Here is a 27,500-nt window from a genome sequence, read left to right as displayed (position 1 = left end):
TCTGACTACTCTGGGACCTATGGTGCCACCAGTCTGACTACTCTGGGACCTATGGTGCCACCAGTCTGACTACTCTGAGACCTATGGTGCCACCAGTCTGACTACTCTGAGACCTATGGTGCCACCAGTCTGACTACTCTGGGACCTATGGTGCCACCAGTCTGACTACTCTGGGACCTATGGTGCCACCAGTCTGACTACTCTGAGACCTATGGTGCCACCAGTCTGACTACTCTGAGACCTATGGTGCCACCAGTCTGCTTGCAGTTGTCAGTAATCTTCAGGTATGTGGATGATCAGGGCTTTATTCAGGAACGTTTTTTGAGCTACTTTGACGTGTAGCTTCTACATTGTAGAATAATAGTGAAGACATCAACGCTATGAAATAACACATATGGAATCATGTAGTAACCAAAAAAAAGTGTTAAACAAATCAAAATGTATTTCATATTTGAGATTCTTCAAAGGAGCCACCTCTTTGCCTTGATGAGAGCTTTGCACACTCTTGGCATTCTCTCAACCAGCTTCACGAGGTAGTCACCTGGAATGCATTTCAATTAACAGGTGTACCTTGTATGTTATGTTGGCTATGTCATGCTGTGGCATCTTATTGATCCACATATTTCATTATAGTGATTGTGTTCCTTGTACTCTATATAATATATATGTTCATAGATATGTGTATTTGATGTATTGATGCAGAGCTCATCTGTAATGTATTGATGCAGGGCTCACCTGTAATGTATTGATGCAGGGCTCATCTGTAATGTATTGATGCAGGGCTCATCTGTAATGTATTGATGCAGGGCTCACCTGTAATGTATTGATGCAGGGCTCATCTGTAATGTATTGATGCAGGGCTCATCTGTAATGTATTGATGCAGGGCTCATCTGTAATGTATTGATGCAGGGCTCATCTGTAATGTATTGATGCAGGGCTGTCACCTGTAATGTATTGATGCAGGGCTCATCTGTAATGTATTGATGCAGGGCTCTCACCTGTAATGTATTGATGCAGGGCTCATCTGTAATGTATTGATGCAGGGCTCACCTGTAATGTATTGATGCAGGGCTCATCTGTAATGTATTGATGCAGGGCTCATCTGTAATGTATTGATGCAGGGCTCATCTGTAATGTATTGATGCAGGGCTCATCTGTAATGTATTGATGCAGGGCTCATCTGTAATGTATTGATGCAGGGCTCACCTGTAATGTATTGATGCAGGGCTCATCTGTAATGTATTGATGCAGGGCTCATCTGTAATGTATTGATGCAGGGTTCTCATCTGTAATGTATTGATGCAGGGCTCATCTGTAATGTATTGATGCAGGGCTCATCTGTAATGTATTGATGCAGGGCTCATCTGTAATGTATTGATGCAGGGCTCACCTGTAATGTATTGATGCAGGGCTCATCTGTAATGTATTGATGCAGGGCTCATCTGTAATGTATTGATGCAGGGCTCATCTGTAATGTATTGATGCAGGGCTCATCTGTAATGTATTGATGCAGGGCTCATCTGTAATGTATTGATGCAGGGCTCATCTGTAATGTATTGATGCAGGGCTCATCTGTAATGTATTGATGCAGGGCTCACCTGTAATGTATTGATGCAGGGCTCATCTGTAATGTATTGATGCAGGGCTCATCTGTAATGTATTGATGCAGGGCTCATCTGTAATGTATTGATGCAGGGCTCATCTGTAATGTATTGATGCAGGGCTCATCTGTAATGTATTGATGCAGGGCTCATCTGTAATGTATTGATGCAGGGCTCATCTGTAATGTATTGATGCAGGGCTCACCTGTAATGTATTGATGCAGGGCTCATCTGTAATGTATTGATGCAGGGCTCATCTGTAATGTATTGATGCAGGGCTCATCTGTAATGTATTGATGCAGGGCTCATCTGTAATGTATTGATGCAGGGCTCATCTGTAATGTATTGATGCAGGGCTCACCTGTAATGTATTGATGCAGGGCTCATCTGTAATGTATTGATGCAGGGCTCATCTGTAATGTATTGATGCAGGGTTCTCATCTGTAATGTATTGATGCAGGGCTCATCTGTAATGTATTGATGCAGGGCTCATCTGTAATGTATTGATGCAGGGCTCATCTGTAATGTATTGATGCAGGGCTCACCTGTAATGTATTGATGCAGGGCTCATCTGTAATGTATTGATGCAGGGCTCATCTGTAATGTATTGATGCAGGGCTCATCTGTAATGTATTGATGCAGGGCTCATCTGTAATGTATTGATGCAGGGCTCATCTGTAATGTATTGATGCAGGGCTCATCTGTAATGTATTGATGCAGGGCTCATCTGTAATGTATTGATGCAGGGCTCACCTGTAATGTATTGATGCAGGGCTCATCTGTAATGTATTGATGCAGGGCTCATCTGTAATGTATTGATGCAGGGCTCATCTGTAATGTATTGATGCAGGGCTCATCTGTAATGTATTGATGCAGGGCTCATCTGTAATGTATTGATGCAGGGCTCATCTGTAATGTATTGATGCAGGGCTCATCTGTAATGTATTGATGCAGGGCTCATCTGTAATGTATTGATGCAGGGCTCATCTGTAATGTATGGATGTCATAAGGTGAATGCACCAATTTGTAAGTCGCTCTGGATAAGAGCGTCTGCTAAATGACTTAAATGTAAATGTAAATGTAAATGTGTCAAGTGGGGGTGATGCACAGTCTGTGTTTAACTTCATGGAGAAACTTGTTCAACCTACAATGGCGCAGCTGTAATGGAATGTATCTGCTATTTGTATTTACAGCTAAGTCCCCTGCTGTTCCCTGATCAAGAGGTGATGACAACTCCACTCAACTACCATTGTCAACTCTGTCCTGACATGAACTGAAGCCACGTCTCATGTGTCAGCTCATCCACTGGCACATTGAAGGTTTCCTATCCAAGCACTGTGACTACCTCCATCAGTTCTCTCATTACTGTATGTAGAGTCAATCACATACACAAACACAATCACATTATTACACATCAATGATTTTGCTTGGACTAATTCACTCTTAGCTATTTTGTCTAACTGTGTAATGTGTAGTGTTATTGTTTATGGTCATCTCAGTCAAATCCTGTCCTGCACTAAAGTCAAGCCTCTGAACACCTCAACTCCTGCCTCATACCCTCATTCAATCACTGCTGTGATCCCTTCCAAACACTGTAAGTCGCCCTCTCGTTCCCATTCCCCATAATACTGTACTATAAATGTCTTTATTAAACTCTTTTGACGATTTTTGAAACACATTGACATCTCTGTGCCTACACCGTGCGTCTCCCATCCTCCTCAACTTTTCAAATCACCGGCCTCCACTGGTAGTGTGTGCGCGCGTGTGTCTGTCAAATCAAATCAAATCAAATTGTATTTGTCACATACACATGGTTAGCAGATGTTAGTGCGAGTGTAGCGAAATGCTTGTGCATCTAGTTCCGACAATGCAGTAATGACCAACAAGTAATCTAACTAACAATTCCAAAACTACTGTCTTATACACAGTGTAAGGGGATAAAGAATATGTACATAAGGATATATGAATGAGTGATGGTACAGAGCAGCATAGGCAAGATACAGTAGATGGTATCGAGTACAGTATATACATATGAGATGAGTATGTAAAGAAAGTGGCATAGTTAAAGTGGCTAGTGATACATGTATTACATAAGGATGCAGTCGATGATATAGAGTACAGTATATACGTATGCATATGAGATGAATAATGTAGGGTAAGTAACATTATATAAGGTAGCATTGTTTAAAGTGGCTAGTGATATATTTACATCATTTCCCATCAATTCCCATTATTAAAGTGGCTGGAGTTGGGTCAGTGTCAGTGTGTTGGCAGCAGCCACTCAATGTTAGTGGTGGCTGTTTAACAGTCTGATGGCCTTGAGATAGAAGCTGTTTTTCAGTCTCTCGGTCCCAGCTTTGATGCACCTGTACTGACCTCGCCTTCTGGATGATAGCGGGGTGAACAGGCAGTGGCTCGAGTGGTTGATGTCCTTGATGATCTTTATGGCCTTCCTGTAACATCGGGTGGTGTAGGTGTCCTGGAGGGCAGGTAGTTTGCCCCCGGTGATGCGTTGTGCAGACCTCACTACCCTCTGGAGAGCCTTACGGTTGAGGGCGGAGCAGTTGCCGTACCAGGCGGTGATACAGCCCGCCAGGATGCTCTCGATTGTGCATCTGTAGAAGTTTGTGAGTGCTTTTGGTGACAAGCCGAATTTCTTCAGCCTCCTGAGGTTGAAGAGGCGCTGCTGCGCCTTCTTCACGATGCTGTCTGTGTGAGTGGACCAATTCAGTTTGTCTGTGATGTGTATGCCGAGGAACTTAAAACTTGCTACCCTCTCCACTACTGTTCCATCGATGTGGATAGGGGGGTGTTCCCTCTGCTGTTTCCTGAAGTCCACAATCATCTCCTTAGTTTTGTTGACGTTGAGTGTGAGGTTATTTTCCTGACACCACACTCCGAGGGCCCTCACCTCCTCCCTGTAGGTCGTCTCGTCGTTGTTGGTAATCAAGCCGACCACTGTTGGGTCGTCCGCAAACTTGATGATTGAGTTAGAGGCGTGCGTGGCCACGCAGTCGTGGGTGAACAGGGAGTACAGGAGAGGGCTCAGAACGCACCCTTGTGGGGCCCCAGTGTTGAGGATCAGCGGGGAGGAGATGTTGTTGCCTACCCTCACCACCTGGGGGCGGCCCGTCAGGAAGTCCAGTACCCAGTTGCACAGGGCGGGGTCGAGACCCAGGGTCTCGAGCTTGATGACGAGCTTGGAGGGTACTATGGTGTTGAATGCCGAGCTGTAGTTGATGAACAGCATTCTCACATAGGTATTCCTCTTGTCCAGATGGGTTAGGGCAGTGTGCAGTGTGGTTGAGATTGCATCGTCTGTGGACCTATTTGGGCGGTAAGCAAATTGGAGTGGGTCTAGGGTGTCAGGTAGGGTGGAGGTGATATGGTCCTTGACTAGTCTCTCAAAGCACTTCATGATGACGGAAGTGAGTGCTACGGGGCGGTAGTCGTTTAGCTCAGTTACCTTAGCTTTCTTGGGAACAGGAACAATGGTGGCCCTCTTGAAGCATGTGGGAACAGCAGACTGGTATAGTGATTGATTGAATATGTCCGTAAACACACCGGCCAGCTGGTCTGCGTATGCTCTGAGGGTGCGGCTGGGGATGCCGTCTGGGCCTGCAGCCCTGCGAGGGTTAACCGTTCTACTTCCGGCGCCGTCAGAGATGGCGGCCTCGCTTCGCGTTCCTAGGAAACTATGCAGTTTTTTGTTTTTTTACGTGTTATTTCTTACATTAGTACCCCAGGTCATCTTAGGTTTCATTACATACAGTAAAGAATAACTACTGAATATAAGATCAGCGTCAACTCACCATCAGTACGACCAAGAATATGTTTTTCGCGACGCGGATCCTGTGTTCTGCCTTACAAACAGGACAACGGAATGGATCCCATGCAGCGACCCAAAGAAAAAACGACTCCGAAAAAGAGGGAAACGAGGCGGTCTTCTGGTCAGACTCCGGAGACGGGCACACCATGCACCACTCCCTAGCATTCTTCTTGCCAATGTCCAGTCTCTTGACAACAAGGTTGATGAAATCCGAGCAAGGGTAGCATTCCAGAGGGACATCAGAGACTGTAACGTTCTTTGCTTCACGGAAACATGGCTCACTGGAGAGACGCTATCCGAGGCGGTGCAGCCAACGGGTTTCTCCACGCATCGCGCCGACAGAAACAAACATCTCTCTGGTAAGAAGAGGGGCGGGGGCGTATGCCTTATGACTAACGAGGCATGGTGTGATGAAAGAAACATACGGGAACTCAAATCCTTCTGTTCACCTGATTTAGAATTCCTCACAATCATATGTAGACCGCATTATCTACCAAGAGAATTCTCTTCGATTATAATCACAGCCGTATATATCCCCCCCCAAGCAGACACATCGATGTCTCTGAACGAACTTTATTTAACTCTTTGCAAACTGGAAACCATTTATCCGGAGGCTGCATTCATTGTAGCTCGGGATTTTAACAAGGCTAATCTGAAAACAAGACTCCCTAAATTTTATCAGCATATCGATTGCGCAACCAGGGGTGGAAAAACCTTGGATCATTGTTACTCTAACTTCCGCTACGCATATAAGGCCCTGCCCCGCCCCCCTTTCGGAAAAGCTGACCACGACTCCATTTTGTTGATCCCTGCCTACAGACAGAAACTAAAACAAGAGGCTCCCACACTGAGGTCTGTCCAACGCTGGTCCGACCAAGCTGACTCCACACTCCAAGACTGCTTCCATCACGTGGACTGGGATATGCTTCGTATTGCGTCAGATAACAATATTGACGAATACGCTGATTCGGTGTGCGAGTTCATTAGAACGTGCGTTGAAGATGTCGTTCCCATAGCAACGATTAAAACATTCCCTAACCAGAAACCGTGGATTGATGGCAGCATTCGCGTGAAACTGAAAGCGCGAACCACTGCTTTTAATCAGGGCACGGTGTCTGGTAACATGACCGAATACAAACAGTGCAGCTATTCCCTCCGCAAGGCTATCAAACAAGCTAAGCGTCAGTACAGAGACAAAGTAGAATCTCAATTCAACGGCTCAGACACAAGAGGCATGTGGCAGGGTCTACAGTCAATCACGGACTACAGGAAGAAATCCAGCCCAGTCACGGACCAGGATGTCTTGCTCCCAGGCAGACTAAATAACTTTTTTGCCCGCTTTGAGGACAATACAGTGCCACTGACACGGCCTGCAACGAAAACATGCGGTCTCTCCTTCACTGCAGCCGAGGTGAGTAAGACATTTAAACGTGTCTGTGTGTGTGTCATGGTGGCGCTCCTGACTGCAGCAATGCTCCATTGAAAATAGAGGGGGAATATATCCTACAGAGGGAGGGAGGGAAGGAGCGAGGAAGGGAGGAGGAGAGATTTGGACAGGGGAGGAGGGAGGAAGGGATTAGGAGAGATATAGATAGGAGGAGGAGGGAGGGAAGGTGAGAGGAAGGGATTGGGAGAGATATAGACAGGGGAGGAGGGAGGAAGGGATTAGGAGAAATATAGACAGGGGGAGGAGGGAGGAAGGGATTAGGAGAAATATAGACAGGGGGAGGAGGGAGGGATGGAGAGAGGAAAGGATTAGGAGAGATATAGACAGGGGAGGAGGGAGGAAGGGATTAGGAGAGATATAGACAGGGGAGGAGAGAGGGAAGGAGAGAGGAAGTGATTAGGAGAGATATAGACTGGGGAGGAGGGAGGAAGGGATTAGGAGAAATATAGACAGGGGGAGGTGGGAGGGATGGAGAGAGGAAGGGATTAGGAGAGATATAGACAGGGGAGGAGGGAGGAAGGGATTAGGATAGATATAGACAGGGGAGGAGAGAGGGAAGGAGAGAGGAAGGGATTAGGAGAGATAGCCAGGGGGAGGAGGGAGGGAAGGAGAGAGGAAGGGATTAGGAGAGATATAGACAGGGGGAGGAGGGAGGGAAGGAGAGAGGAAGGGATTAGGAGAGATATAGACAGGGGGGGAGAGAGGGAAGGAGAGAGGAAGGGATTAGGAGAGATAGCCAGGGGGAGGAGGGAGGGAAGGAGAGAGGAAGGGATTAGGAGAGATATAGACAGGGGGAGGAGGGAGGGAAGGAGAGACGAAGGGATTAGGAGAGATATAGACAGGGGAGGAGGGAGGTGTGTGTGTGATTGAGTTGAGGGGAAAATTCCTAAGCATCACTAAGAGAGGACAGGCGCAATCAACACCACTTCCACATTCATTCATCCCTCACTTCCCCTGTCACTCCCCCTCCCTCTCTCGCTCTCACTCTCACTCTCTCTCCCTCCCCTTCTCTCTCTCCTCACCCTCCCATTCTCTCTCTCCTATGGGTGCAGAAGGAGGGCCAGTATACAGTGGCCATTTTAGCATGTAAATCTTGATGGGACAAACTAAACACATTTCTTTTAGATGTCAGTTGTATGGTCCAGTGCTGCAAAGAAAGAACTAATTATGCTGCAGCTGGCCCAGGACAGAGCAGCACGTTTTCAATGTAATCGCAGGGATAATATTAACACTATTACATGCCAGTCTCTCTTGGCTAAGAGTTGAGGAAAGACTGACTGCATCACATCTTTAATAAGAAAAATATATGTGTTGGAAATTCCTAATTGTTTCCATAGCGACCAACTTGTTGCGTGTATGTACTGAGATGTATGTGTTGGAAGTGTGTATGTACTGACATGTACAGTATGTGTACATGATAGGTGCACACACTACTTACATGTTAATGTTTTAAATGTATGTCAATTTTAAAGTATTTTGTCTGTAATGTATTTTTAGTTATACAGTACCAGTCAAAAGTTTGGACACAGCTACTCATTCAAGGGTTTTTCTTTATTTTTTACTATTTTCTACATTGTAGAATAATAGTGAAGACGTCAAAACTATGAAATAACACATATGGAGTCATGTAGTAACCAAGAAAGTGTTAAACAATCAAAATATATTTCATATTTGAGATTCATCAAAGTTGTATTTTATTTAATTATTTATTCTTTATTTAACTCGGCAAGTCAGTTAAAAACTTCTTGTGACTCCCCATCCCGGGTCCGGGAGCGTAATCATCGCCTGACACTAATTAGCATAACGCAACGGACATAACTATTCCTAGAAAATCTTCCTATTCATGAAAATCACAAGTGAAATATATTGGAACACAGCTTAGCCTTTTGTTAATCACCCTGTCATCTCAGATTTTCTAAATATGCTTTACAGCCAAAGCTAGACAAGCCTTTGTGTAAGTTTATCGATAGACTAGCATAGCATTATGCCTTGCTAGCAGCAGGCAACCGTGTCACGAAAATCAGAAAAGCAATCAAATTCAATTGTTTACCTTTGATGAACTTCAGATGTTTTCACTCACGAGACTCCCGGGTAGATAGCCAAAGTTCATTTTTTCCCAAAATATTATTTTTGTAGGCGAAATAGCTCCATTTGTTCTTCACGTTTGGCTGAGAAATCGCCCAGAAATTGCAGTCACGAAAACGGCAAAAAATATTCCAAATTAGCTCCATAATATCGACAGAAACATGGCAAACGTTGTTTATAATCAATCCTCAAGGTGCTCAATAGGGACTCATTGGAACGCAGCGCTTTCAAAATATGGGGCACTTCCGGATTGGATTTTTCTCAGGCTTTCGCCTGCAACATCAGTTCTGTTATACTCACAGACAATATCTTTACAGTTTTGGAAACGTTAGAGTGTTTTCTATCCAAAGCTCAATTATATGCATATTCTAGCATCTTGTCCTGACAAAATATCCCGTCTAAAATGGGAACGTTTTTTTTCATGGAGCCAGTGGCTGTACAGGGATCTGGTATGCAGACCATGGAGATTAAGAGGGGGCTAGGCATGGAGCCAATGGCTATACAGGGATCTGTTATGCAGACCATGGAGATTAAGAGGGGGCTAGGCATGGAGCCAATGGCTATACAGGGATCTGGTATGCAGACCATGGAGATTAAGAGGGGGCTAGGCATGGAGCCAGCGGCTGTACGGGGATCTGGTATACAGACCATGGAGATTAAGAGGGGGCTAGGCATGGAGCCAGCGGCTGTACAGGGATATGGTATGCAGACCATGGATATGAAGAGGGGACTAGCCATGGAGCCAGTGGCTGTACAGGGATCTGGTATGCAGACCATGGATATGAAGAGGGGACTAGCCATGGAGCCAGTGGCTGTACAGGGATCTGGTATACAGACCATGGAGATTAAGAGGGGACTAGCCATGGAGCCAGCGGCTGTACAGGGATCTGGTATGCAGACCATGGATATGAAGAGGGGGCTAGCCATGGAGCCAGTGGCTGTACAGGGATCTGGTATACAGACCATGGATATGAAGAGGGGACTAGCCATGGAGCCAGTGGCTGTACAGGGATCTGGTATGCAGACCATGGATATGAAGAGGGGACTAGCCATGGAGCCAGTGGCTGTACAGGGATCTGGTATGCAGACCATGGAGATGAAGGGGGAGCTAGCCATGGAGCCAGCGGCTGTACAGGTATCTGGTATGCAGACCATGGATATGAAGAGGGGGCTAGCCATGGAGCCAGTGGCTATACAGGGATCTGGTATACAGACCATGGAGATGAAGAGGGGCTGGTCATGGAGCTAGTGGCTGTACAGGAGTACTGCACACTGAAGAATGTTAACATCTTTCTGCGTGGCTTCGTAGTGCACCCAGATGCTCCGTGGTTAGAATCCTCTCCAGATGGAATCATATTTGATCCCAGACTCTTAAAGGTCAAGTGCCCAAATGTACCAAGTTATGTTGACTGCCCTTACCTGAAGATACAGAATGGAGAGCTAAACTTGAAGAGATCTCATGCTTACTACTGGCAGGTTCAAGGTCAAATCCTTCTCACAGGTTGTAGCTGGTGTGACTTTGTCATCTGTGCACAGGAGGACATCCTAGTTGAAAGGATTTCTAAAGATCTACAGGTTTCAAAAACTATAAGAGAGAAGGTTGACCACTTTTATTTTGACCACTACTTGCAGAAGTGTCTCTCGCACCTGAATGGATCTTGCATTTAATTCTGGCTGTACTGTGTTAACTTGATTTCTTTCCCCCACCCCTGTTACTCATTGCCTAACTAAAGCCAATACCCGCTCCACACAAACTGATATCCACTACAACACAAATGATTGATACATGTCGTAGATAAACCAATTATTATTTGGCTGCGAGCAAATAACCACGTACATTTACACTGGCTTGGCCCATGCTCTGGACCAGATCAGAGACGGCACAGTCCACAGGCAGCGCACCTTGTTCTTCTTCCCCCTCAGTCAGAACAGGAGGTTTCGGTCTTCTTTCCCATTCACCAGGTCTCTTTTGAATGTGCCAGTTCCACGAGAAGACAGTAGGAACAACACCTCTTGTTGTCGCCCCCCAATTTGTCCCTCAACTAAGTCACTTTCAACGATATGTCTACTACACCGTTGTGTGTTTGGTGACAGTAAAGTTGTCACAACATACTGCCACTAGCCACCTCTTTCTGAGCTCTACGTCGACTGGGAGACCATTACATTCGGAAGAAACTGAACACAGAGGCACTGAACAATGTTCATTAGCACCTCCTTCGCGGGGCTGTAATTTAAACATAGTCATCGCAAACTATTTCAGTCAGAAATGCATCGACGATAGCGAGTAAGCTAATGATAAAAACAATAGCAGAACTCGCTCCGGAAGTCATCAACCCGGTCGGAAGTACAGTGCCTTGCGAAAGTATTCGGCCCCATTGAACTTTGCGACCTTTTGCCACATTTCAGGCTTCAAACATAAAAATATAAAACTGTATTGTTTTGTGAAGAATCAACAACAAGTGGGACACAATCATGAAGTGGAACGACATTTATTGGATATTTCAAACTTTTTTAACAAATCAAAAATGGAAAAATTGGGCGTGCAAAATTATTGTTGTCTGATCAGCAGACAGAATCCGTTCAACTCACAGCAGTTAGCATTACTATTGCCTCACACATACACCAACCATGCTGCTTCAGATACAAGCCAGTATGCCTGTGTGTGTGTGTGTGTGTGTGTGTGTGTGTGTGTGTGTGTGTGTGTGTGTGTGTGTGTGTGTGTGTGTGTGTGTGTGTGTGTGTGTGTGTGTGTGTGTGTGTGTGTGTGTGTGTGTGTGTGTGTGTGTGTGTGTGCGTGCGTGTGTGTGGCACCCCAGTGTGGGTTCTGCTGGCTCAGCACTTTCGGTCAGCCAATTAATTTCACAGCGGCTCAGGAGATAGGATAGCGTGTAAAACACACACACATACACCGCTACAAACACACTTATACACACACATAGTACACACCGACAACACTACATTATACAATGCTGACGTCTCTGTACACACCAACACTGCTACCCTACACAATGTACTCAGACAGACACACACACATACTGTACACACAGCATCATCAGAATGCTTTATAGAACACACACACTCATAATAGCTAAATAAGTGCTCATGAGAATGAAGGGCCCTTGGAGACCTACCTTGAGGGCACAGAAGATACAGGAGTCTTCCATACACTTGTGGGTGGTCAGCTGGCGGAAACTTCTACGGAAGATATCCAGATGCCACAGGACCTAAAGAGAAAACATACATTTGATATATTTACATGTATATTTTATATCTTTACATTTTTAAAGGTCCAATGCTGAGGTTTTTTATCCCCCCACTTCCCTCCCTCTTCCCTCTCTCCTCCCTCTACACTCTCTCCTCCCTCTTCCCTCTCTCCTTACTCTTCCCTCTCTCCTCCCTCTACACTCTCTCCTCCCTCTTCCCTCTGTCCTCCCTCTACACTCTCTCCTCCCTCTTCCCTCTCTCCTTACTCTTCCCTCTCTCCTCCCTCTACACTCTCTCCTCCCTCTTCCCTCTGTCCTCCCTCTACACTCTCTCCTCCCTCTTCCCTCTGTCCTCCCTCTTCCCTCTCTCCTCCCTCTACACTCTCTCCTCCCTCTTCCCTCTCTCCTCCCTCTACACTCTCTCCTCCCTCTTCCCTCTGTCCTCCCTCTACACTCTGTCCTCCCTCTTCCCTCTGTCCTCCCTCTACACTCTCTCCTCCCTCTTCCCTCTGTCCTCCCTCTATACTCTGTCCTCCCTCTTCCCTCTCTCCTCCCTCTTCCCTCTCTCTTCCCTCTGTCCTCCCTCTTCCCTCTCTCCTCCCTCTTCCCACACTCTTCCCTCTCTCCTTCCTCTTCCCTCCCTCTTCCCTCTCTCCTTCCTCTTCCCTCCCTCTTCCCTCTCTCCTCCCTCTACACTCTCTCCTCCCTCTACACTCTCTCCTCCCTCTACACTCTCTCCTCCCTCTTCCCTCTCTCCTCCCTCTACCCTCTCTCCTCCCTCTTCCCTCTCTCCTCCCTCTACACTCTCTCCTCCCTTTTCCCTCTCTCCTCCCTCTACCCTCTCTCCTCCCTCTACACTCTCTCCTTCCTCTTCCTTCTCTCCTCCCTCTTCCTTCTGTCCTCCCTCTTCCCTCTCTCCTCCCTCTACACTCTCTCCTCCCTCTTCCCTCTCTCCTCCCTCTACCCTCTCTCCTCCCTCTTCCCTCTCTCCTCCCTCTACCCTCTCTCCTCCCTCTTCCCTCTCTCCTCCCTCTACCCTCTCTCCTCCCTCTACCCTCTCTCCTCCCTCTTCCCTCTCTCCTCCCTCTTCCCTCTCTCCTCCCTCTTCCCTCTCTCCTCCCTCTTCCCTCTCTCCTCCCTCTACACTCTCTCCTCCCTCTTCCCTCTCTCCTCCCTCTTCCCTCTCTCCTCCCTCTTCCTTCTCTCCTCCCTCTTCCCTCTCTCCTCCCTCTTTCCTCCCTCTTCCCTCTCTCTTCATTCTCTCCTTCCTCTTCCTTCTCTCCTCCCTCTTCCCTCTCTCCTCCCTCTGCCCTCTCTCCTCCCTCTTCCCTCTGTCCTCCCTCTACCCTCTCTCCTCCCTCTTCCCTCTCTCCTCCCTCTACACTCTCTCCTCCCTCTTCCCTCTCTCTTCCTTCTCTCCTTCCTCTTCCCTCTCTCCTCCCTGTTTCCTCCCTCTTCCCTCTCTCTTCATTCTCTCCTTCCTCTTCCTTCTCTCCTCCCTCTTCCCTCTCTCCTCCCTCTGCCCTCTCTCCTCCCTCTTCCCTCTCTCCTCCCTCTACACTCTCTCCTCCCTCTTCTCTCTCTTCCTTCTCTCCTCCCTCTTCCCTCTCTCTTCATTCTCTCCTTCCTCTTCCCTCTCTCCTTCCTCTTCCCTCTCTCCTCCCTCTTCCCTCTGTCCTCCCTCTACCCTCTCTCCGTCCTCTTCCCTCTCTCCTCCCTCTTCCTCTTCCCTCTCTCCTCCCTCTTCCCTCTGTCCTCCCTCTACCCTCTCTCCTCCCTCTTCCCTCTCTCCTCCCTCTTCCCTCTGTCCTCCCTCTACCCTCTTTCCTTCCTCTTCCCTCTCTCCTCCCTCTTCCCTCTGTCCTCCCTCTACCCTCTGTCCTCCCTCTACCCTCTCTCCTCCCTCTACCCTCTCTCCATCCTCTTCCCTCTCTCCTCCCTCTTCCCTCTCTCCTTCCTCTTCCCTCTCTCCTCCCTCTTCCCACACTCTTCCCTCTCTCCTTCCTCTTCCCTCCCTCTTCCCTCTCTCCTTCCTCTTCCCTCCCTCTTCCCTCTCTCCTCCCTCTTCCCTCTCTCCTCCCTCTACACTCTCTCCTCCCTCTACACTCTCTCCTCCCTCTACACTCTCTCCTCCCTCTTCCCTCTCTCCTCCCTCTACCCTCTCTCCTCCCTCTTCCCTCTCTCCTCCCTCTACCCTCCCTCTACCCTCTCTCCTCCCTCTACACTCTCCCCTTCCTCTTCCTTCTCTCCTCCCTCTTCCTTCTGTCCTCCCTCTTCCCTCTCTCCTCCCTCTACACTCTCTCCCTCCCTCTTCCCTCTCTCCTCCCTCTACCCTCTCTCCTCCCTCTTCCCTCTCTCCTCCCTCTACACTCTCTCCTCCCTCTTCCCTCTCTCCTCCCTCTACCCTCTCTCCTCCCTCTTCCCTCTCTCCTCCCTCTTCCCTCTCTCCTCCCTCTTCCCTCTCTCCTCCCTCTACCCTCTCTCCTCCCTCTTCCCTCTCTCCTCCCTCTACACTCTCTCCTCCCTCTTCCCTCTCTCTCCTCCCTCTACCCTCTCTCCTCCCTCTTCCTTCTCTCCTTCCTCTTCCCTCTCTCCTCCCTCTTTCCTCCCTCTTCCCTCTCTCTTCATTCTCTCCTTCCTCTTCCTTCTCTCCTCCCTCTTCCCTCTCTCCTCCCTCTGCCCTCTCTCCTCCCTCTTCCCTCTGTCCTCCCTCTACACTCTCTCCTCCCTCTTCTCTCTCTCCTCCCTCTACACTCTCTCCTCCCTCTTCCCTCTCTCTTCCTTCTCTCCTTCCTCTTCCCTCTCTCCTCCCTGTTTCCTCCCTCTTCTCTCTCTCTTCATTCTCTCCTTCCTCTTCCTTCTCTCCTCCCTCTTCCCTATCTCCTCCCTCTGCCCTCTCTCCTCCCTCTTCTCTCTCTCCTCCCTCTACACTCTCTCCTCCCTCTTCCCTCTCTCTTCCTTCTCTCCTCCCTCTTCCCTCTCTCTTCATTCTCTCCTTCCTCTTCCCTCTCTCCTTCCTCTTCCCTCTCTCCTCCCTCTTCCCTCTGTCCTCCCTCTACACTCTCTCCGTCCTCTTCCCTCTCTCCTCCCTCTTCCTCTTCCCTCTCTCATCCCTCTTCCCTCTGTCCTCCCTCTACCCTCTCTCGTCCCTCTTCCCTCTCTCCTCCCTCTTCCCTCTGTCCTCCCTCTACCCTCTTTCCTTCCTCTTCCCTCTCTCCTCCCTCTTCCCTCTGTCCTCCCTCTACCCTCTGTCCTCCCTCTACCCTCTCTCCTCCCTCTACCCTCTCTCCATCCTCTTCCCTCTCTCCTCCCTCTTCCCTCTCTCCTTCCTCTTCCCTCTCTCCTCCCTCTACCCTCTCTCCTCCCTTTTCCCTCTCTCCTCCATCCCTCCTTAGTTTATTTATTTATTTATACCTCACCACAATATTATACTCACAAAAGTTCCAAAAGAATAAATACATTACAAATGTCATATTATGTCTATATACAGTGTTGTAACGATGTGCAAATGTTTAAAGTACAATGGTGGTATTTACAATGGTGTTTGTTCTTCACTGGTTGCCCTTTTCTTGTGGCAACATGTCACAAATATTGCTGCTGTGATGGCACACTGTGGTATTTCACCCAGTAGATATGGGAGTTTATCAAAACTGGGTTTGTTTCCTAATTCTTTGTTTTTCTCTCTCTCTCTCTATCATATCTCCTTCTTCTCTCCCTCTCTCATTGTCTATTTTTCTCTCTGTCTTTGTCTCTCTTTCTCTCTCTCTCTCTCTCTATCATATCTCCTTCTTCTCTCCCTCTCTCATTGTCTATTTTTCTCTCTGTCTTTGTCTCTCTTTCTCTCTCTCTCTCTCTCTATCATATCTCCTTCTTCTCTCCCTCTCTCATTGTCTATTTTTCTCTCTGTCTTTGTCTCTCTTTCTCTCTATCGCTCTCTGTATCTTTCCCATCATAGCTCTGCAGGGACTCAGAGAGTGAGAGGTCACTGAGAATGACAGTCCAGCATAGTGTGTGTGTGTGTGTGTGTGTGTGTGTGTGTGTGTGTGTGTGTGTGTGTGTGTGTGTGTGTGTGTGTGTGTGTGTGTGTGTGTGTGTGTGTGTGTGTGTGTGTGTGTGTGTGTGTGTGTGTGTGTGTGTGTGTGCGTGCGTACGTGCGTGGGTGCGAGCGTGGGTGCGTGCGTGGGTGCGTGCGTGCGTACCTGCAGAGCACTGTTTAGGAAGCAGCTGTTCTGTCCAGGTTCGTTGCTAAGGCCTTTACTCGGGGCGAAGGAGGCCATAGTCCGAGGGGTTGTGATCAGTCCCTGTAGCCCTCCACCAGGATCTCCGCTGCCACCGCCTGACGCAAAGTAGTTCCTCTTCCACAACATCACATCCTGCCGGGCGCTCCCATCACCAGGGAGGGGAATGAGATGGATCAACGTGTTCTAAGTTACTCCCATTAGAGAGAGAATGACAAACAAAGAGAATCGGTAGACAGAGCAATGGAGAGCTTTGGTCTCTTTCTGGTAAGTCTTGCCAGGCAGGTGTCTTCAGTCCTTCCACAGTTCTTTACTTCTGTTCAGCCTAATATCTCTTCTCTGCTCTCACTCTGCCTGCAAGAGACAAACCACACAACACAATCACCACATCTCTTATACAGTACCGCACACACACAACAAACAGACCTCCAGTATAGGACATATTTCAACAGCCACTGAACACGCCGATTGGCAGGTGTGTTTTTCTGTTGCTCATTAGAAAAACGAGATTTCAGGTTCCTGACCGATTCAGAGATCAGTTAATGATGTTCGTCCCCCATAAGACACTTCAGACGGGGAAGCCTATTTCACTTCCTCTAAATCCCCAGAATGAATCTAGAATAACTCCAGAAAATCAGGAATTAATTTTGACGTTTTTTGCAGAGGATATTTTGGTTGAGCAATTTTACATCTAACTAAGGTGTTTGGTGCAGTATTCTGGAGCTGCTGGGAGGATCTGTCTCACTGCTTATGCTATTGGATAGAAAGGTTGCAAGTTCAAATCCCTGAGCTGACAAGGTACAAATTTGTTGTTCTGCCCCTGAACAGGCAGTTAACCCACTGTTCCTAGGGCGTCATTGAAAATAAGAATTTGTTCTTAACTTACTTGCCTAGTTAAATAAAGGTTTAAAAAAAATTAATTAAATGACCAAAATGATCCTATTTATTTGTCGTCAATATTGTCACTAGAATAACTGTTTCTGACACATTGATGCCAGATAGACCGTTTTCAAAGGGATTTTGTTGCATTTTAAAGGCAGTCACTCTTTAACTGCACAGGAAATACCATTTCACAATATTGTAGCCTGAATGGTCATGCAACTCGTAGCATGGAATATTGTAGTGTAGTAGTGTAGTAGTGTAGTAGTATAGTAGTATAGTAGTATAGTAGTATAGTAATATAGTAGTATAGTAATATAGTAGTGTACTGTAATGGTAAACTGCTGACATCAATGTATGTTTCTCAGTTATGCCATTACTGGAGAGTTTTGGAGAGAGTGTGTTGTGTGAGTGTGTGTGTGTGTGTGTGTGTGTGTGTGTGTGTGTGTGTGTGTGTGTGTGTGTGTGTGTGTGTGTGTGTGTGTGTGTGTGTGTGTGTGTGTGTGTGTGTGTGTGTGTGTGTGTATATGTGTGCACGGGTGTATATGTGTGCGTGTGTGTGTATGTGTGTGTGTGCGTGTGTGTGTGTGTATGTGTGTGTATATGTGTGTGTAAATAGGTTGCGTAACAGACTGGCCAGTAGCGGAGACGCAGTGCCCTCCCTCCCCCCGTTGCCGTGCTGTGCTGCCATAGCGACCCCTTGGCGATGGGCCAGATGTCACAGGAATGCTGCGGTGTACGGGTGGTGTGTGTCTGCATGTGTGTGTGTATGTGTGTGGATGGATGTTTGGAGTGGGCTGTTACTATAGCGATGACTACAGTAGAACATGGTTGTGTGGCATTAGAGATACAGTGTGTACCCTGCTGTACATAGTGTACAGTTATTAACACGACATTAACTACAGGTAGGGCTGTGGCGGTCATGACATTTTGTCAGCCGGGGATTGTCAAGCAAATAACTGACCGTTAATTGACATAAACACATTTAGCATCTCCTGGCATCCACTGATGCTTGTGACGTGGTGAGGTTGAACCCAGGTGTAGAGAAGAGACCAGACGAGGAATCAGTGGAGGCTAAACATAATACCTTACTGAGAAACGGTAGTCGCAGGATCACAGTACACTTGAAAAACAACAAACACTAAGTTTCAAAAAAGTCACTCAGGAAACAAACACACACAGTAAACAATTCCAGCTTCAGCAAAGGACACCAGAAAACACACCAATTTCAACAGTGACATCATAATGAGTAAATAGGACACACCTGAGTGCCGTTAATGTCTCTAGGATGGTCTCTGCTGCCCTCTGGCGACAGCAGGAACCATGACAACCTGAGTCTCGTTAATGTCTCTACGACGGTCTCTGGCGCCTTCTGGTGACAGATGTAACCATGACAACCAGAGTGTCGTTAACCTCTCTTGGGTAGGGGGCAGTAGTTTCACGTCCGGATGAAAAGCGTGACCAAACTGCCTGTTACTCAGGCCCAGAAGCTAGGATATGCATATAATTGGTAGATTTGGATAGGAAACACTATAAAGTTTCTAAAACTGTTAAAATAATGTCTGCGAGTATAACAGAACTGATAAGGCAGGCGATACCCCGAGGACAAACCATCACAAAAAAAAAAGAATTCTGCCTACCACTGTTTTCAATGGCTGTCACTTTTATTATAAGGCAACATCCTCGCAGGTTGCAGTTCCACTAGATGTCAACTGTCTTTAGAAAGAGTTTCCTGATGGGTTTTGGAAAAATGAGCCAGAAATTGTAGTTTTTCTAGGTGGCTTCCATTTTGGCTGTAATGTTTCCAAGCACGTGGAAGAGAGCGCGTTCTTTGGTATTTTTCTCCGGTAAAGACAATAACAATTCTCTGGGGCGCTATGCACTTAAATAGTTCATTTTCATGCCAGCCAGGTAGGCTATACTCCTGTCGTAAAGAGAAGCAATGTGCTTAATATTAAGAAAGGTTAGGAATAAATATAGTAGGCCTAGACTATAGAACGCTGATGGGATCTACAGTACCTCTTTTTAATTGAGTCCATCACTCAATGGACTCAATTGTTTTCTCACGCAATTGCATCGTCTATAGAAATGTTGTGTTACATGAGCTCACCTATGACGTGTTTGATCAGATCTTCGAAGACATTTGTCAAAGTTATTAGAGGGACTATGGTGTGCTGAGTACCAGGCAGTTAGCAAGTTTGGTAGGCTACCAATGACCATACAGGAGCATCAGATCTTGGAGAAGCCTAATTACCATGGAATTTCACTGCCTTCATGACTTGACCGTCGGTGTGATCACCATAACAGCCCTAACTACAGGACATAAACAGCTAACCAATGAATCACAACTTCATGTTTGGTTGGAGCAAGAAGCATATGACTCTATGCTACTCTAATAACACTGTCTTGTCTGGGTGAGAATGAGAGGAACACAGGGAGGGTCAAATGAGGGACATGTTGAGAGAAACAGAGGGAGGGGGATAGAAATGGAGGGAGGGGGAAAGAGAAACAAAGGGAGGGGAGCGAGAGAGGAACAGAGGGAGGAGGAGAGAAACAGAGGGAGGGGGAGAGAAACAGAGGGAGGAGGAGAGAGAAACAGAGGGAGGGGGAGAGAAACAGAGGGAGGGGGAAAGAGAAACAAAGGGAGGGGAGCGAGAGAGAAACAGAGGGAGGAGGAGAGAAACAGAGGGAGGGGGAGAGAAACTGAGGGAGGGGGAAAGAGAAACAAAGGGAGGGGAGCGAGAGAGAAACAGAGGGAGGAGAGAAAAAGAGGGAGGGAGACAGAGAACCAGAGGGAGGGAGAGAGAAACAGAGGGAGGGAGAGAGAAATAGAGGGAGGGAGACAGAGAACCAGAGGGAGGGAGAGAGAAACAGAGGGAGGGAGACAGAGAAACAGAGGGAGGGGAGAGAAACAGAGGGAGGGGGAGAGAAACAGAGGGAGGGGGAGAGAAACAGAGGGAGGGGGAGAGAAACAGAGGGAGGAGGAGAGAAACAGAGGGAGGGAGAGAGAAACAGAGGGAGGGAGAGAGAAATAGAGGGAGGGAGAGAGAAACAGAGGGAGGAGGAGAGAAACAGAGGGAGGAGGAGAGAAACAGAGGGAGGAGGAGAGAAACAGAGGGAGGAGGAGAGAGAAATAGAGGGAGGGAGAGAGAAATAGAGGGAGGAGGAGAGAAACAGAGGGAGGAGGAGAGAAACAGAGGGAGGGGGAGAGAAACAGAGGGAGGGGAGAGAGAAACAGAGGGAGGGGGAGAGAAACAGAGGGAGGGAAAGAGAAAAAAAGGGAGGGGGAGAGAGAAACAGAGGGAGGGAGAGAGAAACAGAGGGAGGGGGAGAGAAACAGAGGGAGGGGGAGAGAAACAGAGGGAGGGGGAGAGAAACAGAGGGAGGGAAAGAGAAACAGAGGGAGGTGTAGAGAAACAGGGGGAGGGGGAGAGAGAAAAAGGGAGGGGGAGAGAGAAACAGAGGGAGGGGGAGAGAAACAGAGGGAGGGGGAGAGAAACAGAGGGAGGGAAAGAGAAACAGAGGGAGGTGTAGAGAAACAGGGGGAGGGGGAGAGAGAAAAAAAGGGAGGGAGAGAGAAATAGAGGGAGGGGAGAGAGAAATAGAGGGAGGGAGAGAGAAATAGAGGGAGGAGGAGAGAAACAGAGGGAGGGGAGAGAGAAATAGAGGGAGGGAGAGAGAAATAGAGGGAGGAGGAGAGAAACAGAGGGAGGAGGAGAGAAACAGAGGGAGGAGGAGAGAAACAGAGGGAGGGGGAGAGAAACAGAGGGAGGTAGAGAGAAACAGAGGGAGGGGAGAGAGAAATAGAGGGAGGGAGAGAGAAACAGAGGGAGGGGAGAGAAACAGAGGGAGGGGGAGAGAAACAGAGGGAGGGGGAGAGAAACAGAGGGAGGGAAAGAGAAACAGAGGGAGGTGTAGAGAAACAGGGGGAGGGGAGAGAGAAAAAAGGGAGGGGGAGAGAGAAACAGAGGGAGGGGGAGAGAAAAAAGGGAGGGGGAGAGAGAAACAGAGGGAGGTGTAGAGAAACAGAGGGAGGTGTAGAGAAACAGGGGGAGGGGGAGAGAGAAAAAAAGGGAGGGAGAGAGAAATAGAGGGAGGGGAGAGAGAAATAGAGGGAGGGAGAGAGAAATAGAGGGAGGAGGAGAGAAACAGAGGGAGGGGAGAGAGAAACAGAGGGAGGGGAGAGAGAAATAGAGGGAGGGAGAGAGAAATAGAGGGAGGAGGAGAGAAACAGAGGGAGGAGGAGAGAAACAGAGGGAGGAGGAGAGAAACAGAGGGAGGAGGAGAGAAACAGAGGGAGGTGGAGAGAAACAGAGGGAGGGAGAGAGAAACAGAGGGAGGGGGAGAGAAACAGAGGGAGGGGGAGAGAAACAGAGGGAGGGAAAGAGAAAAAAAGGGAGGGGGAGAGAGAAACAGAGGGAGGGAGAGAGAAACAGAGGGAGGGGGAGAGAAACAGAGGGAGGGGGAGAGAAACAGAGGGAGGGGGAGAGAAACAGAGGGAGGGAAAGAGAAACAGAGGGAGGTGTAGAGAAACAGGGGAGGGGGAGAGAGAAAAAAAGGGAGGGGGAGAGAGAAACAGAGGGAGGGGGAGAGAGAAACAGAGGGAGGTGTAGAGAAACAGAGGGAGGTGTAGAGAAACAGAGGGAGGGGGAAAGAGAAAAAAAGAGAGGGGGAGAGAGAAACAGAGGGAGGGAGAGAGAGAAACAGAGGGAGGGACAAATTATAATTAACAGCAGACTCATACATTTCCTCAGTGAAAACAATGGACTGAGCAAATGTCAAATAGACTTTTTACCAAATTACCGTACGACAGACCACGGATTCACCCTGCACACCCTAATTGACAAACAAACAAACCAAAACAAAGGCAAAGTCTTCTCATGCTTTGTTGATTTCAAAAAAGCCTCCGACTCAATTTGGCAAAATGATGGAAAACGGTGTTGGGGGGAAAACATACAACATTATAAAATCCATGTACACAAACAACAAGTCCCCTGATTAAAATTGGCAGAAATCACACACATTTCTTTCCACAGGGCTGTGGGGTGAGACAGGGATACAGCTTGAGCCCGACCCTCTTCAACATATATATCAATGAATTGGTGAGGGCACTAGAACAGTCTGCAGCACCCGGCCTCACCCTACTAGAATCTGAAGTCAAATGTCTGTTTGCTGATGGTCTGGTGCTTCTGTCACCAACCAAGGAGGGCCCACAGCAGCACCTAGATCTTCTGCACAGATTCTGTCGGACCTGGGCCCTGACAGTATATCAAAATAATGGTGTTCCAAAAAAGGTCCAGTCGCCAGGACCCCAAATACGAATTCCATCTGGACATCGTTGCCCTACAGCACACAAACAACTATACACACCTCGGCCTAAACATCAGCACCACAGGTAACTTCCACAAAGCTGTGAACGATCTGAGAGACAAGGAAAGAAGGGCATTCTATTCCATCAAAAGGAACATACAATTTGAGATACCAATTAGGATGGCTAAAAGTACTTAAATCAGTTATAGAACCCCTTTCCCTTTATGGTTGTGAGGTCTGGAGTCCGCTCACCAAGCAAGGATTCACATAATGGGACAAACTCCAAATTGAGATTCGGCATGCATAATTCTGCAAAAATATCCTCAGAGTATTGGTGTAGAACACCAAATAATGCATGCACAGCAGAATTAGGCCGATACCCGCTAATGATCAAAATCCAGAAAAGAGACGATAAATTCTACAAAAACCTAAAAGTAAGCGATTCCCAAACATTACAACAACAAAGCCATCACCTACAGAGAACTGAACCTGGTAAGGAGAGTCCCCAAAGCAAGCTGGTCCTGGACAGCAACACAACTAGACCCAACCAAATCATGAGAAAACAAAAAGATAATTACTTGATACATTGGAAAGAATTAACAAAAAAACAGAGCAAACTAGAATGCTATTTGGCCCTAAACAGAGAGTACACAGTGGCAGAATACCTGACCACTGTGACTGACCCAAGATTAAGGAAAACTTTGACTATGTACAGCCTCGGTGAGCATAGCCTTGCTATTGAGAAAGGCCGCCGTAGGCAGACCTGGCTCTCAAGAGAAGACAGCTATGTTCACACTGCCCACAAAATGAGGTGAAAACTGAGTTGCACTTCCTAACCTCCTGTCCAACGTATGTCCATATTAGAGACACATATTTCCCTCAGATTACACGGATCCACAAAGAATTCAAACCTGATTTTGTTAAACTCCCATATCTACTGGGTGAAATACCACAGTGTGCAGCAAGATGTGTGACCTGTTGCCACAAGAAAAGGTCAACCAGTGAAGAACAAACACCATTGTAAATACAACCCATATATGTTTATTTATTTTCCCTTTTGTACTTGAACCATTTGTACATCGTTACAACACTATTTATAGACATAATGTGACATTTGACATGTCTTTATTCTTTTGGAACTTCTGTGAGTGTAATGTTACCTGTTAATTTATATTGTTAATTTCACTATTGTTTATGATCTATTTCACTTGCTTTGGCAATGTTAACATGTGTTTCTCATACCAATAAAGCCCATGAATTGAATTATATAACCCCTCCCCTCTGGTCACCACAGGAACCATGGCCTGCTGTCAACAACTCTCCAATCAACAGCCTGCTCACGACCTCCTGACCCCGCAACACTGGCTTGCCAGAAACAAACTAGAGACGGATTTATCCTGGATTTCTGTGGCGTTCATGTCCCCATTGACATTTTCTTCAAAAGAACAACAACATCCAGAACTGTGCGTGTGTGCTCTTGTGTGTGCATGCGTGTGTGCTCTTGTGTGTGCGTGCGTGTGTGCGTGTGTGCTCTTGTGTGTGCATGCGTGTGTGCGTGCGTGTGTGCTCTTGTGTGTGCTTGCGTGTGTGTGCTCTTGTGTGTGCGTGCGTGTGTGCGTGCGTGTGTGCGTGTGTGCTCTTGTGTGTGCATGCGTGTGTGCGTGTGTGCTCTTGTGTGTGCATGCGTGTGTGCGTGTGTGCTCTTGTGTGTGCATGCGTGTGTGCGTGTGTGCTCTTGTGTGTGCGTGTGTGCTCTTTTGTGTGCATGCGTGTGTGCGTGCGTGCGTGTGTGCGCTTGTGTGTGCATGCGTGTGTGCGTGTGTGCTCTTGTGTGTGCATGCGTGTGTGCGTGTGTGCTCTCGTGTGTGCATGCGTGTGTGCGTGTGTGCTCTTGTGTGTGCGTGTGTGCTCTTGTGTGTGCATGCGTGTGTGCGTGTGTGCTCTTGTGTGTGCATGCGTGTGTGCGTGTGTGCTCTTGTGTGTGCATGCGTGTGTGCGTGTGTGCTCTTGTGTGTGCGTGTGTGCTCTTGTGTGTGCATGCGTGTGTGCGTGTGTGCTCTTGTGTGTGCATGTGTGTGTGCATGCGTGTGTGCTCTTGTGTGTGCGTGTGTGCTCTTGTATGTGCGTGTGTGCTCTTGTATGTGCATGCGTGTGTGCGTGTGTGCTCTTGTGTGTGCATGCGTGTGTGCGTGTGTGCTCTTGTGTGTGCGTGCGTGTGTGCGTGTGTGCTCTTGTGTGTGCGTGTGTGCTCTTGTGTGTGCATGCGTGTGTGCGTGTGTGCTCTTGTGTGTGCATGCGTGTGTGCGTGTGTGCTCTTGTGTGTGCGTGTGTGCTCTTGTGTGTGCATGTGTGTGTGCGTGTGTGCTCTTGTGTGTGCATGCGTGTGTGCGTGTGTGCTCTTGTGTGTGCATGCGTGTGTGCGTGTGTGCTCTTGTGTGTGCGTGTGTGCTCTTGTGTGTGCGTGTGTGCTCTTGTGTGTGCATGCGTGTGTGCGTGTGTGCTCTTGTGTGTGCATGCGTGTGTGCGTGTGTGCTCTTGTGTGTGCATGCGTGTGTGCGTGTGTGCTCTTGTGTGTGCGTGTGTGCTCTTGTGTGTGCGTGTGTGCTCTTGTGTGTGCGTGTGTGCTCTTGTATGTGCATGCGTGTGTGCATGTGTGCTCTTGTGTGTGCGTGTGTGCTCTTGTGTGTGCATGTGTGCTCTTGTGTGTGCATGCGTGTGTGCGTGTGTGCTCTTGTGTGTGCGTGTGTGCTCTTGTGTGTGCATGTGTGCTCTTGTGTGTGCATGCGTGTGTGCGTGTGTGCTCTTGTGTGTGCGTGTGTGCTCTTGTATGTGCATGCGTGCTCTTGTATGTGCATGCGTGTGTGCGTGTGTGCTCTTGTGTGTGCATGCGTGTGTGCGTGTGTGCTCTTGTGTGTGCGTGTGTGCTCTTGTGTGTGCATGTGTGCTCTTGTGTGTGCATGCGTGTGTGCGTGTGTGCTCTTGTGTGTGCGTGTGTGCTCTTGTGTGTGCATGTGTGCTCTTGTATGTGCATGCGTGTGTGCGTGTGTGCTCTTGTGTGTGCATGCGTGTGTGCGTGTGTGCTCTTGTGTGTGCATGCGTGTGTGCGTGTGTGCTCTTGTGTGTGCGTGTGTGCTCTTGTGTGTGCGTGCGTGCTCTTGTGTGTATGTGTGTGCGTGTGTGCTCTTGTGTGTGCATGGGTGTGTGCGTGTGTGCATGTGTGTGTGCATGTGTGTGTGCTCTTGTGTGTGCGTGTGTGCTCTTGTGTGTGTGTGTGTGCGTGCGTGCTCTTGTGTGTGCATGGGTGTGTGCGTGTGTGCATGCGTGTGTGCGTGCGTGCTCTTGTGTGTGCATGGGTGTGTGCGTGTGTGCATGCGTGTGTGCGTGCGTGCTCTTGTGTGTGCGTGTGTGCTCGTGTGTGCTCTTGTGTGTGCGTGTGTGCTCTTGTGTGTGCGTGTGTGCTCTTGTGTGTGCGTGTGTGCTCTTGTGTGTGCGTGCGTGCTCTTGTGTGTGCGTGCGTGCTCTTGTGTGTGCGTGCGTGTGTGCGTGCGTGCTCTTGTGTGTGCGTGTGTGCTCTTGTGTGTGCGTGTGTGCTCTTGTGTGTGCGTGCGTGCTCTTGTGTGTGTGTGCGTGCTCTTGTGTGTGCTCTTGTGTGTGCGTGTGTGCTCTTGTGTGTGTGTGTGTGCGCGTGTGTGTGCTCTTGTGTGTGTGCGTGTGCGTGTGTGCTCTTGTGTGTGTGTGTGTGTGCGTGTGTGCTCTTGTGTGTGTGCGTGTGTGCTCTTGTGTGTGTGCGTGTGTGCTCTTGTGTGTGTGCGTGTGTGCTCTTGTGTGTGTGCGTGTGTGCTCTTGTGTGTGTGCGTGTGTGCTCTTGTGTGTGTGCGTGCGTGTATGTGTATGTGTTTGTTCATTTTCTCAGCTAGTTACCAGGGAAATAGGCCAAGCTGCAGGCACGTAAGGGAAAAGCCGAACTGAGTGATTTAGCACACTGTAGTCTGTACTGGTCCAACACACACACACCCACACACACAAGAGCACACACGCACACACAAGAGCACACACACACACACAAGACCGGACTCTCTCTCCTCCCTCTCCTGTCCTGACTTTCTCTCCTCCCTCCCTCTCCTGACTCTTTATCCTCCCTCCCTCTCCTGTCCTAACTCTCTCTCCTCCCTCCCTCTCCTGTCCTGACGCTCTCTCCTCCCTCTCCTGTCCTGACTCTCTCTCCCCCTTCTCCTGTCCTGACTCTCTCTCCTCCCTTTCCTGTCCTAACTCTCTCTCCTCCCTCCCTCTCCTGTCCTGACGCTCTCTCCTCCCTCTCCTATCTTGACTCTCTCTCCTCCCTCTCCTGTCCTGACTCTCTCTCCTCCCTCTCCTGTCCTAACTCTCTCTCCTCCCTCCCTCTCCTATCTTGACTCTCTCTCCTCCCTCTCCTGTCCTGACTCTCTCTCCTCCCTTTCCTGTCCTAACTCTCTCTCCTCCCTCCCTCTCCTGTCCTGACGCTCTCTCCTCCCTCTCCTATCTTGACTCTCTCTCCTCCCTCTCCTGTCCTGACTCTCTCTCCTCCCTCTCCTGTCCTAACTCTCTCTCCTCCCTCCCTCCCTCTCCTGTCCTGACGCTCTCTCCTCCCTCTCCTGTCCTAACTCTCTCTCCTCCCTCCCTCCCTCTCCTGTCCTGACTTTCTCTCCTCCCTCTCCTGTCCTGACTCTCTCTCCTCCCTCTCCTATCCTAACTCTCTCTCCTCCCTCCCTCTCCTGTCCTGACGCTCTCTCCTCCCTCTCCTGTCCTGACTCTCTCTCCTCCCTCTCCTGTCCTGACTCTCTCTCCTCCCTCTCCTGTCCTGACTCTCTCTCCTCCCTCTCCTGTCCTAACTCTCTCTCCTCCCTCCCTCTCCTGTCCTGACGCTCTCT

At 48.4% G+C, this 27,500-nt stretch overlaps 1 long non-coding RNA gene and 1 pseudogene across 4 annotated transcripts in view; both read right to left on the bottom strand.

The window, feature by feature from the left end:
• Positions 1 to 904, bottom strand: part of LOC127914667 (uncharacterized) — a 1,363-nt gene extending 459 nt beyond the window's left edge. For all 4 annotated transcript variants that reach the window (XR_008089322.1, XR_008089321.1, XR_008089320.1 and 1 more), the window contains exons 1-2: positions 114 to 904; positions 1 to 49 (exon numbers count right to left, since the gene is read on the bottom strand). The exon at positions 1 to 49 is cut by the window's left edge and continues 47 nt beyond it. This is a non-coding gene — a long non-coding RNA (uncharacterized LOC127914667). The remainder of the gene's footprint in view (positions 50 to 113) is intronic.
• Positions 1 to 27,500, bottom strand: part of LOC118372689 (inactive ubiquitin carboxyl-terminal hydrolase 54-like) — a 63,092-nt pseudogene that overhangs the window by 22,497 nt on the left and 13,095 nt on the right.

Source organism: Oncorhynchus keta, chromosome 3 (genome assembly GCF_023373465.1).
Source record: "Oncorhynchus keta strain PuntledgeMale-10-30-2019 chromosome 3, Oket_V2, whole genome shotgun sequence".
NCBI lineage: Eukaryota > Metazoa > Chordata > Actinopteri > Salmoniformes > Salmonidae > Oncorhynchus > Oncorhynchus keta.
This window is presented reverse-complemented; position numbering and strand designations above follow the sequence as displayed.